Source organism: Cebus imitator, unplaced genomic scaffold (genome assembly GCF_001604975.1).
Source record: "Cebus imitator isolate Cc_AM_T3 unplaced genomic scaffold, Cebus_imitator-1.0 Scaffold2, whole genome shotgun sequence".
Lineage (NCBI taxonomy): Eukaryota > Metazoa > Chordata > Mammalia > Primates > Cebidae > Cebus > Cebus imitator.
The window spans coordinates 10,260,527-10,273,044 of NW_016107317.1; the positions used below are offsets into that span (position 1 = coordinate 10,260,527).

The window sequence follows — 12,518 nt, forward strand, 5'->3', positions numbered from 1 at the left end:
TTTTTTTTTTAAGATGGGGTTTCACCATTATAGCCAAGCTGGTCTTGAACTCCTGACCTCAGGTGATCCACTCGCCTAGGCCTCCCAAAGTGCTAGGATTACAGGCGTGAGCCACCGCGCCCGGCCCAATGTTAGGATTTAAAACCAGTGCTCAAATGGAAAGATAAGACAACAAAGTCTTATCTTTCCGTTTAAGGGAAAACTAAATTATTTTTCTGGTTCTCAAGGGCATATTCTATTTTTGCATAGATAGGATTTATACAAACATACAACAAAATCCAAACAAATATTCTTCTATGCTTTTATGAGGGGAGAAATGGAGAGGATTTCTCTTCTGATTTTATTTTTTAATGGCTTTGTTTTTCACTTTAGTATATTAGAGCAGAGTCAGGAAGTAAAAATGTATAAAAAAAGGTGAGGTAAGGAATTGAAAGACAGTAACACATGCCATCCTTTTATCTTTATGGTAGATGTTTATGCTAGTCAAGATCCTGGCTTTTCATAGTAGACTTTGAAAACTTTTGTTCTGTAAGGATCTATTATTCCAGGTTTTCATTCCAAGCTCAGAAGTCTGCATACCTCTTTACCATATCCATGCTTATAAAATACTCTTGGTCATAATGTTATTAGGAAGGGAATTCAGTTACTTCTACCACCCAACCCATTATTTGAAATGTTCACAAATGAAATAAAATGTTTTTATAGCACAATTTTCTCTATCGTAACTAAAATAAAGGAAAAATGAGAGAAAATGGGGGAAAAGGACTAAATAACACTCATGCCAGACAGTCCAGCCCAGAGAATGTTATTCCCTGTATGATATGATTATTTCTTATAGGCTATTTCCCTCTATTGTTCTTGATAAATCTAATGTGTACTCATCATTAAAATTACTATCATCTCAGTACCCTTGTTTCCTCTCAATTGGGTCACTTTTATTCATTGCTGTCACCGTGGTGCCTCACACAGTGCCTGGTATAAACAGATGCTAGTACATGTTTGTTGAATGAAGGAAGGAAGGAACGAAAACCTGTTTCTTTCTCTGTTTTTTTAACAGAAAATATTCTTTAAATAAACACTTTTTTCATTGACCTATTAAAGGCCTTTGCAAAAATGATTTTTTGCATTGTTTATGCTCAATATAAATAACTTTAAATTGTTTACTTAATTTGCATGACTGCACATGATTAAGATTATAAGCTTGGCAGGCAAGGTAATGTAGATATGAATCCTAATGCCTTTATAAAGCTGGGCTTCCTGGGCTCACATCTTGACTCTATAATTCCAACTTCCTGGGTTCCAGTTTTGGCTCTCCCACTTTTTACCTGAGTTACCTTGAGCAAGTAGGTCCACCTTACTGCTTCCCTTATCTGTGAAATGGGGAAAATAATAGTTCCTACCTCACAGGCATTTTAGGAGGATAGATGAGTGAATATTTGCAAAGCATTTAAAATCATATCTGGCACTTTTTAAAATAGTAGCTATGGTATAGAATTATTGTGATGATGATACCACATGGCACATAAATACTCAATAAAATACGATTGCTACTATAGATACTATTGCAAATCTTCATTTCTATAATCTGCTATGAGGATTTGGGGCCCTAACAGCCTTTCCATTTTTTTGGTGCACTGAAAATCTTATTGATTCTATCTTCCCTTTCACTCGTAACTGTTTCTACCCATCCTGTGTTTGTCTTGTCATTTTGCCTTGCGTCATTTGCTCATTTTACACAGCATACTCCTAAGGGTTGGGACTTTGCTCTTTGTTTTGGCATAATTTAATAACACTGGGTACACTCGTGGTACTATAAAAATGTTAAAGAAGAAAAAAGAAAAAAAGATACAATTTACCAAGAGGCAACGCTGGCTTAACAGCAGGATGGGTCGCTGTTCTGTTTGCAGCGTTGGTACTCCTGCAGGCAGCCAGCATCTAGGGGCGTGGCTGGGGGCTCTCCAGTGACCACAAGTGCTGGGCGACCACTGGGGTGTGCGCAGCGCCGGGAGCATGAGCCCGGTGGTGGCGTGCACGGAGGACCGCGGGAGGCTGCTGCCTCGGGACACTCCACTCGCCCAGGTTTGCTTCCTGCTTTTGCGTGGCAACTTGATTAGACTGACCGAGAGGGTGGGTGAGACGAACGTGGAAGGGGAAAGAGAAAAAGGCGTGTTGCAAAGCACTGAAAAATGAGGCACGTAGAAGGGATTCATTAAGAAGAGAGGCTGTGGCAGTCCTTGCTTTTAAGAAGCGTTTCGTGCATGCTAGATGGTGCTACTCAGGCTATAGTCTTGTTTCTGGAACTTTTCCAAGTGGGAGGACTGTGTTTCATGGATGCAGAATATTCTTTAAAACCGTGTGACTAAACTGACTTCTGTTGTTAAAGTGATCTAACTAAAAGGGTTCGTGTTTCCAACTTCGCTTTGTGAATGCCTGAAAAGCAATCAAAAGGTTGAGAACACTGTGAAATATAGCTATTTTATTGCAGTCCTGAGAATACAGTCATTACTGTTTTATTACTTATTATTTTTTGAAGCAATTCTTTAGTAGCTCTTTAGTAACAAACAGTATGCTTTAAAAAAAGTATCTGATACCTTTTTGGCATGTGCCATTATGCTATATTTCATTATTCTTTGTGTACAGAGGCATCTGTACTGATGGTTGACATATATATTAAAACTTTGTATTTTAAAGTAATTACAGATTCACATCCAATTGCAAAGGTAGCACAGAAGGCTACCTAAACCTTTCACCTAGTTTCCTTCAGTGGTTACATCTAACATACTTTAGTACAGTATTAAACCCAGGAAACCAATATTGGAATAATATGCATATAGTTTCTATGTCATTTTGCCAAGTGTAGATTTGTGCAATCTGACCCACTGTAGACCAGGTAAGATGCAAAAAACTTCCACCTGTGTTTTGCACAAGATCTCCCTTGTTCTACCTCTTTATCTCCACCTCCGCCTCACTACCCCTGGCAACTACTTGTTTTCCATCTCTATATTTTCATCATTCTGAAACTGTTACTTAAATGGAATCATACTGCATGTGACCTTTTTGAGATTGAGTTTTTTGTTTGTTTGTTTGTTTGTTTGTTTTAACTCATCTTGATGCTCTTGAGATCCATGAAAGTTATTGAATAGATGGACAGTTTGGTCCTTTTTCATGCTGAGTAGTATTCCAGTTGTTTGACTCTATCTAGTGCTGCACCTTTTCCTTTGTTTTTTAAATCAGTGAAACAGTGGAAATTGGAACTTCAGTGCGATTAAAGAGATACTTGAGGGTGCTTGGAGAGGTAAAAAGTATGAGGACAAAATGTGAATATTTTTATTTTCAAAATGATATTTGTATACGTTAGGGCCAAAGGATGTATACACTCCGTCTTCATTTAAAAATAGAAATCACTGGAGGATTGGAAAGAAGAAAAGGAAAGGGACAGAAAAAAGTATGTACTTAGACAATAAGGTATATCTAATAACTTTTGAAGTTTTTACACCTGTACAGTAATTTATTCTGTGATTTTACTGTAAAGACATCACAGAGTTCTTGAAATGAATTAAAACAACGCCTCTGCAATAGGAAATTCCCTGCCAGTCTGTGCTCAGACACATACTGCAAACTCAGGGACAGAGGCATGGCTGGAAATGACAGTGAGTAGCTCTCGGGTTTAACAGGGGTCACCCAGAGCCCAAAACAGCATCTTTAGCCCAAGGGCAACTATCAAGGGCAGGATGTTCAGGCTCAGAAACTATCAGTTACTCTATGCTGACCTTCACCTTATCTACTGCTAGGAGGAGGTCTCCCAGAGGCCTCTTCAAGTCGGGTTTTAAAATGAAATGTTATTCTTTATCTGCATGCTCACAAGCAAGAGAAGCCTGGAAACTGGAGACTGCAACTAGCCAGAAATGCATAGTTTCTGAATAGTACCTGGAAGACTTAGGCCCAAACCCTCCCCTCACCCAGTACCCATCGGAGAACTCCCACTTCCAAACAGAGGAGAGAACAAAATATCCACTACAATCTGAAAGCATTTGTAAATACCCCTTTGACGTTTTAGAATTTCGCATTCTGGAATTTCAGAGACATATTGTCAATTCACAGAATAAAACAGTCTGTCTGGAGCCCTGACTAGACTTGAGTTCAACTGAATGCACTGCTCTGAGTCTCCGTTTTAATGATTACTGTTACCAGAAAAATATTCCTTATATTAAACGTTGGGAAAGGATGGAATATAGCTGGCAATGGTGGTTCCAAAGTCTCAACATGAAGAACCATCACAGCTAAGATAATTTATAACTCTTTTTATAGGCAGATCTGCTTTTCTGAGTCTTTTGAAATGGAATAGAATTATTTGTGCTGTCTTTATAATGCATTTTATTTTAACGAAACATTAGATACCTCACATCACTTTGCAGGGCATTCTTTTGGGTCATATCTCCTGTGTGTACTCAGGGCAGATAATTTAATCCTATAATCTTGAGGGAATGAACACTTCTCTGTAAGTCAGGAGACCAAACAAAAGACCCACTGAATTTTGTATACCACTCTTATATTATGTATTTATTTGACTAATGACGACAGTCATTAGGAAGGTGTGATAAGAGATGTAAATATATTGACTATGATTCTGAACATTGCAAGCATTGTTTTTTAAGGGGTGAAGGGAGGGTTGTTTTCTAATTTTTTAAAACTTTTTCTTTGAATAGAAGTAATACAGTTGTTGAAAGAAAAATAAAATAGAAATGCCTTATGTGCATTGTATGATTACTCTTCAACTATGTGTTAAACTGTATATGTTGCACAATTACTTTTAAACTACTTCATAATATTATTATGGTATCCACATTGAAGAATGAAGCCAAATATAACGCTTTTCATTATTCTTTATTCCAAAATTCCTTAAAGTTCAAACTTCTCAACCTGGTAATCAAGAACAACCTCATCCAAACTCTATGCAAACATTCTATTTTAGCTGAAGTAGACCCTTGTTTCATGTTACCGAGGTCAAACTTCTGATCCCATGTCCTCTGCCTGGAATCCACTCTTCTCTCTCTGAAGTCACACCATTCTTCCTACACAAAACCTACTTTATTTGCCCCAGCTCTCCAGTTCAGTTCCTCATGTCTTGGAGACAGGGATCCTATTTTTATGAATCATATTCAACATAAAGTAGGTGTCCAATGGTGATCGACTATCTTAGGAGCTAGGCTCAGAAGTTAGACAGTGGGTTGTGAGTTTTGGCTCAGCCATAATGTCAGGCCCTTACCAACTTTGGTCTTTGGGTAAGTTGTCTCTCAACCCTAATTGTTGTCATAAGAAGGGATAGGGTCCCTTTATGCCTATCAGTTAGGAAGAGAGAATCTCCAGTTGCCCACCCACTGAGATTAGACACAAATAGATGAAAATGAAGGAGTCTTCCCATCTTAGGTCTCATAAAAATATGTGTGTTTGGCACAGATTTTATTTTTGGTAAGATATTCTAACTTTATTCTATTCCTGTGATTGTACCTTAAATAATTACTCTTTTTTAAATGATTGGAACCCTACATGTACATATGTGTTAAAATAACACCCTCCCCAAGATGTTAAAAAAAAAAACTCAATTAAGTGTTGGGTTGCATAAATGCATATTTGATATGCATACCTTTCATGATCTTATATGTAGAAGAATCCTAAAGACCCCACAATAAACTGTTGAATCTAGTAAGCAAATCAGTAAAGTTGTAGGATATAAAATCAACATACAAAATCAGTTACATTACTATATGTTGACAATGAACTATTCTGAAAGGAAATTAACAAAACAATCACATTTATAGTAACATCAAGAAGAATAAAATACTTAGGAATGAACATAATTAAAGAGGTAAACCTCTTATATACTGAAAACTATAAAAGGTCAATAAAAGAAATTAAAGCAGCAAATAAATGAAAACACATCTTGTGTTCATGGAATGGAAGACTTAACATTATTAAAATGCCGATACTATATATAATAAGCTACACATTCAATGCTGTCCTCATCAAAATCCCAATGGCATTTTTTTTAAAGAAACAGGAAAAATAACCCAAAAATTTATATGAAACCATGAAAGACTCAGAATAGCCAAAGTGATTTTATGAAAAAACAAGAGGCATCATACTTCCTGATTTCAAAATATGTTACAAAGCTATAGTAATTGAAAAAAAAAATGTGATACCAAAAAACAAACAAAAGAACATAAGCGTTATGGTATTGACATAAAGAGAGTGACAGATCAGTCAAACACCATAGAGAGCCCAGAACTAAGCCCATGCATATGTGGCCAACTGATCTTCAACAAGGGTCCCAAGAACACACAATAGGGAAAAGATAGCCTCTTCAACAAAAAGTGTTGGAAAAACTGTATTTCCTCATACAAAAAAATAAAATTGGACCTTTATCTTAAATCATAAACAAACAAACAAAAAAACTAAAAATGGACAAAAACCTTGAGTTGTAAGACTTGAAACTGTGAAACTCCTAGAAAAAAACATAGGGAAAAATTTTTGACATTGGTCTTAGCAGTGATTTCTTGGATATGACACCAAAAGCACAGGTGGCAAAGCAAAAGTAGACACATGGTACTACATCAAACTGAAAAGCTTCTGCACAGCAAAGGAAACAATCTTTTCCTTTGAAAAGGCAACCTATGGAATGGGAGAAAGTATTTGCAACCCATGTATCTGATGAATTCAACATCCAAAATATATAAGGAACACCTACAAAACAAATAACATGATTTTTTTTTAAAAAAAGGATGAATAGACATTTATTCAAAAAGACATACAAATGGCCAACAGGTATATGAAAAGATGCTCAACATCAGTAATCATCAGGAAATGCAAATTAAAATCACAGTGAAATATCACCACACCCACATTAGGATGGCTATTATCAAAAAATCAAAAGATAACAAAGGTTAGCAAGCATTTGGAGAAAAGGGAACTCTTGTACACTGTTGGTTTGAATATAAATTAGTATGGGCAATATGGAAAACAGTATAGAAATTCCTAAAAACATTAAAAATCAAACTACTGTATGATCCAACAATCCCACTTTCTGGATATATATCCAAAGATTAGCAAGCATTTGTAGAAAAGCGAACTCTTGTACACTGTTGGTTTGAATATAAATTAGTATGGGCAATATGGAAAACAGTATAGAAATTCCTAAAAACATTAAAAATCAAACTACTAAATGATCCAACAATCCCACTTTCTGGATATATATCCAAAAGAATTGAAATCAAAATCTCAGAGCAATACCTGCATTCCCATGCTCATTGCTGCACTTATTCACAATAGCCAAGTTATGGAAACAACCCAAATGTCCATTGATAAATGAATAAAGAAAATATGGTATATACATAAAATGAAAATTACTCAGCCTTCATAAAGAAATCCTGCTATCTGTGACAACATGAATGAATCTGGAGAAAAATATGCTAAGGAAAAAAAGTCAGTCACAGAAGGATGAATCCTGCATGAATCCATATATATGAAGTAGCTAAAGTAGTCAAACTCAGAAGCAGAGAACAGAATGGTGGTTACCAGGGGCTGGAAGAAATGGAGAATGGAGAGTTGCTGCTCAACTAGCATAAAGTTTCAGTCATGCAAGATGAGTTAGTTCTAGAGATCTATTGCATAGCATAGTGCCCATTGTTAGGCACTAAAGCGTTGTTAATAGGGTAGATTTCTTTTTTTTTTTTTAATATATATATTTTTTATCGCAGCTTAGGTTCTGGGGTACATGTAAAAAACATGCAAGATTGTTGAATAGGTACATACATGGCAATGTGGTTTGCTGCCTCCATTCCCATCACCGATATCTGGCATTTCTCCCCATGTTATCCCTCCCCAACTCCCTACCCCACATTGTCCCTCCTCTAGTCCCCCCCTCCACAGACCTCAGTGTGTGATATTCCCCTCCCTGTGTCCATGTGTTCTCATTGTTCAACACCTGCCTATGAGTGAGCACATGTGGTGCTTGATTCTGTGTTTCTGTGTCGGTTTGCTGAGAATGATGGTTTCCAGGTTCATCCACGTCCCTACAAAGGACACAAACTCATTGTTTTATATGACTGCATGGTATTCCATGGTGTATATGTGCCACATTTTCCCTGTCCAGTCTATCATCCATGGGCATTTGGGTTTGTTCCAAGTCTTTGCTATTGTAAACAGTGCTGCAATGAACATACGTGTGCAAGTGTCCTTATAATAGAACGATTTATAATCCTTTGGATATATACCCAGTAATGGGATTGTTGGGTCAAATGGAATTTCTATTTCTAGGTCCTTGACGAATTGCCACAATGTCTTTCACAATGGTTGAAATAATTTACACTCTCACCAACAGTGTAAAAGTGTTCCTATTTCTCCACATCTTCTCCAGCATCTGTTGTCTCCAGATTTTTTAATGATCACCATTCTAACTGGCAAGAGATGGTATCTCAATGTAGTTTTGATTTACATTTCTCTAATGACCAGTGATGATGAGCATTTTTCATATGTTTATTGATCTGATCGGTCTTGTTTTGAAAAGTGCCTCTTCATATCCTTTGCCCACTTTTGAATGGGTTTGTTTGGTTTTTTCTTGTAAATCTGTATTAGTCCTTTGTAGATTTTGGATATAAGTCCTTTGTCAGATGGGTAGACTGCAAAAATTTTTTCCCATTCTCTTGGTTTCTGGTTCACTCTAATGATTGTTTCTTTTGTTGTGCAGCAGCTGTGGAGTTTAGTTAGATCCCATTTGTCTGTTTTGGCTTTTGATGGCAATGCTTTTGGTGTTTTAGTCATGAAGTCCTTGCCTATGCCTATGTCCTAAATGGTTTTGCCTAGGTTTTCTTCTAAGGTTTTTATGGTGTTAGCTCTATGTTTAAATCTTTAATCCATCTGGAGTTAATTTTAGTGTAAGGTGTCAGGAGAGGGTCCAGTTTCTGCTTTCTGCATATGGCTAGCCAGTTTTCCCAACACCGTTTATTAAACAGGGAATCCTTTCCCCAGTGCTTGTTTTTGTCAGGTTTGTCAAAGATCAGATGGTTGTAGATGTGTGGCATTGCCTCTGAGGCCTCTGTTCTGTTCCATAGGTCTATATCTCTTTTTTGGTACCAGTACCATGCTGTTTTGATTACTGTAGCCTTGCAGTATAGTTTGAAGGCAGGCAGCGTGATGCCTCCAGTTTTTTCTTTTTGCTTAGAATTGACTTGGCTATGCGGGCTCTCTTTTGGTTCCATATGAAGTTTAAAGTAGCTTTTTCCAGTTCTGTGAAGAAGGTCATTGGTAGCTTGATGGGGATAGTGTTGAATCTATAAATTACTTTGGGCAGTGTGGCCATTTTCACAATATTGATTCTTCCTAACCATGAGCATGGAATGTTTCTCCATCTGTTTGCATCCTCTTTTATTTCCTTGAGCAGTGGTTTGTAGTTCTCCTTGAAGAGGTCCTTTACATCCTATGTTAGTTGTAGTCCTAGGTATTTTATTCTCTTTGTAGCAATTGTGAATGGCAGTTCTTTCTCGATTTGGCTCTCTTTAAGTCTGTTATTGGTGTATAGGAATGCTTGTGATTTTTGCACATTGATTTTGTATCCTGAGACTTTGCTGAAGTTGCTTATCAGTTTGAGGAGATTTTGGGCTGAGACAATAGGGTCTTCTAGATATACAATCATGTCATCTGCAAATAGAGACAATTTGACTTTCTCCTTTCCTATATTGAATACCCTTTATTTCTTTTTCTTGCCTGATTGCTCTGGCTAGAACTTCCAATACTATATTGAACAGGAGTGATGAGAGAGGACATCCTTGTCTAGTGCCAGATTTCAAAGGGAATGCTTCCAGTTTTTGTTCATTCTGTATGATATTGGCTGTAGGTTTGTTGTAAATGTCTTTTATTATTTTGAAATATGTTCTGTTGATACCTAGTTTATTGAGAGCTTTTAGCATAAAGGGCTCTTGAATTTTGTTCAAGGCGTTCTCTGTATCTATTGAGATAATCATGGTTTTTGTCTCTGTTTTTGTTTATTGGTGAATTACTTTTATAGGCTTGAGTATGTTGAACCAGCCTTGTATCCCCAGGATGAAACGTACTTGATCGTGATGGATAAGCTTTTTGATGTGCTGTTGCAATTGGTTTGCCAGTATTTTATTAAAGATTTTTGCATCTATGTTCATCATGGATATTGGCCTGAAGTTTTCTTTTCTTGCTGAGTCTCTACCGGGTTTTGGTTATCAGCATGATGTTGGTCTCATAAAAAGATTTGGGAGGATTCCCTCTTTCTGGATTGCTTGGAATAGTTTCAGAAGGAGTGTACTAGCTCCTCTTTGTGTGTCTGGTTGAATTCAGCTGTGAACCCATCTGCACCTGGGCTTTTTTTGGTTGGTAAGCTATTAATCGCTGCCTCAACTTAAGCCCTTGTTATTGATCTATTCAGGGTTTTGACTTCTTCCTGGTTTAGGCTTGGGAGGGTGAAAGTTTCCAGGAGTGTATCCATTTCTTCCAGGTTTACTGGTTTATGTGCATTGAGTTGTTTGCAGTAATCTCTGATGGTGGTATTTCTCTGGAATCTGTGGTGATATTCCCTTTATCCTTTTTTATTGCATCTATTTGATTCTTCTGTCTTTTCTTTTTTATTCATCCGGTAGTGGTCTTTCTATTTTCTTGATCTTTTCCAAAAACCAGCTCCTGGATTTATTGATTTTTTGAAGGTTTTTTTTGTGTCTCTATCTCCTTCAGTTCTGCTCTGATCTTAGTTATTTCTTGTCTTCTGCTAGCTTTTGAGTTTTTTTGGTCTTGCTCCTGTAGCTCTTTCACTTTTGATGATTTGGTGTCGATTTTAGATCTTTGCTTGCTTCTCATGTGGGCATTTATTACTATAAATCTTCCTCTAGACTCTGCTTTAAATGTGTCTCAGAGATTCTGATATGTTGTATCTTCGTTGTCGTTGGTTTCAAAGAACATCTTTATTTCTGTCTTCATTTCATTATTTATCCAGTCAACAATCAAGAGCCTATTGTTCAGTTTCCATGAAGTTGTGTGGTTCTGAGTTAATTTCTGTTTCTGAATCCTAATTTAATTGCATTGTGGTCTGAGAGACCGTTTTTTATGATTTTCATTCTTTTGCATTTGCTGAGGAGTGATTTACTTCCAATTATGTGGTCAGTTTTAGAGTAGATGTGATGTGGTGCTGAGAAGAATGTATATTCTATGGATTTGGGGTGGAGAGTTCTGTAAATGTCTATTAGGTTTGCTTGATCCAGGTCTGAGTTCAAGTCCTCGATATCCTTTTTAATTTTCTGTCTCATTGATCTAATATTGACAGTGGAGTGTTAAAGTCTCCCACTATTATTGTGTGGGAGTCTAAGTCTCTTTGTAGGTCATTAAGAACTTGCTTTATGTATCTGAGTGCTCTTGTATTTTGGATCATTAGCTCTTCTTGTTGCATTGATCCGTTTACCATGATATAATACACTTCTTTGTCTCTTTTGATCTTTGTTGGTGTAAAGCCTATTTTATCAGAGACTAGGATTGCAACTCCTGTTTTTTTTAACTTTCCATTTGCTTGGTAGATCTTCCTCCATCCCTTTATTTTGAGCCTGTGTGTATTCTTGCATGTGACATGGGTTTCCTGGATACAGCACACCAAAGGGTTTTAACATTTTATCCAATTTGCCAGTCTGTGTCTTTTGATTGGGGCATTTAGCCCATTTACATTTAAGGTTAATATTATTATATGTGAATTTGTTCCTGCCATTTCGATGCTACCTGGTTGTTTTGCCCATTAGTTGATGCAGTTTCTTCATTGTGTCGATGCTCTTTACCATTTGGTACATTTTTGGAGTGGCTGGTACTGGTTGTTCCTTTCTATGTTTAGTGCTTCTTTCTGGAGCTCTTGTAAAGCAGGCCTGATGGTGATGAAATCTCTGCTTATTTATGAATAATTCCTTATTCATAAAAGATTTTATTTCTCCTTCGCTTATGATGCTTAGTTTGGCTGGATATGAAATTCTAGGTTGAAAGTTCTTTTCTTTAAGATGTTGAATATTGGCCCCCACTCTCTTCTGGCTGTAGGGTTTCTGCTGAAAGATCCACTGTGAGTCTGATGGGCTTCACTCTGTGGATAACCCGACCTTTCTCTCTGGCTTCCCTTGGCATATTTTCCTTCATTTCAACCCTGGTGAATCTGACAATTATGTGCCTTGGGGTTGCTCTTCTTGAGGAATATCTTTGTGGTATTTTCTGTGTTTCTTGGACTTGAATATTGGCCTGGCTTGCTAGGTTGGGGAAGTTCTTCTGGATAAATTCCTGAAGAGTGTTTTCCAGCTTGGATTCATTCTCCATGTCATATTCAGGTAGACCGATCAAGCATAGATTATGTCTTTTAACATAATCACATATTTCTTGGAGGCTTTGTTCATTTCTTTTTACTCTTTTTTCTCTAATGTTGCCTTCTCATTTTATTTCATTGAGCTGATCTTCAATCTCTGATATCCTTTCTTCTG

The 12,518-nt window shown here is 37.0% G+C and overlaps 1 protein-coding gene across 6 annotated transcripts in view; it reads left to right on the top strand.

The window, feature by feature from the left end:
* Nucleotides 1-12,518, top strand: part of SLC38A4 (solute carrier family 38 member 4) — an 85,140-nt gene that overhangs the window by 4,418 nt on the left and 68,204 nt on the right. Inside the window, exon 1 of one of the 6 annotated variants that reach the window (XM_017529527.2) lies at nucleotides 1,990-2,079. The exons of the other annotated variants lie outside the window; for them this stretch is intronic. The gene's annotated coding sequence lies outside the window, so the exon portion shown is untranslated. Of the gene's footprint in view, nucleotides 1-1,989; nucleotides 2,080-12,518 lie in introns of those variants that run through there. 6 annotated transcript variants of the gene reach the window in all.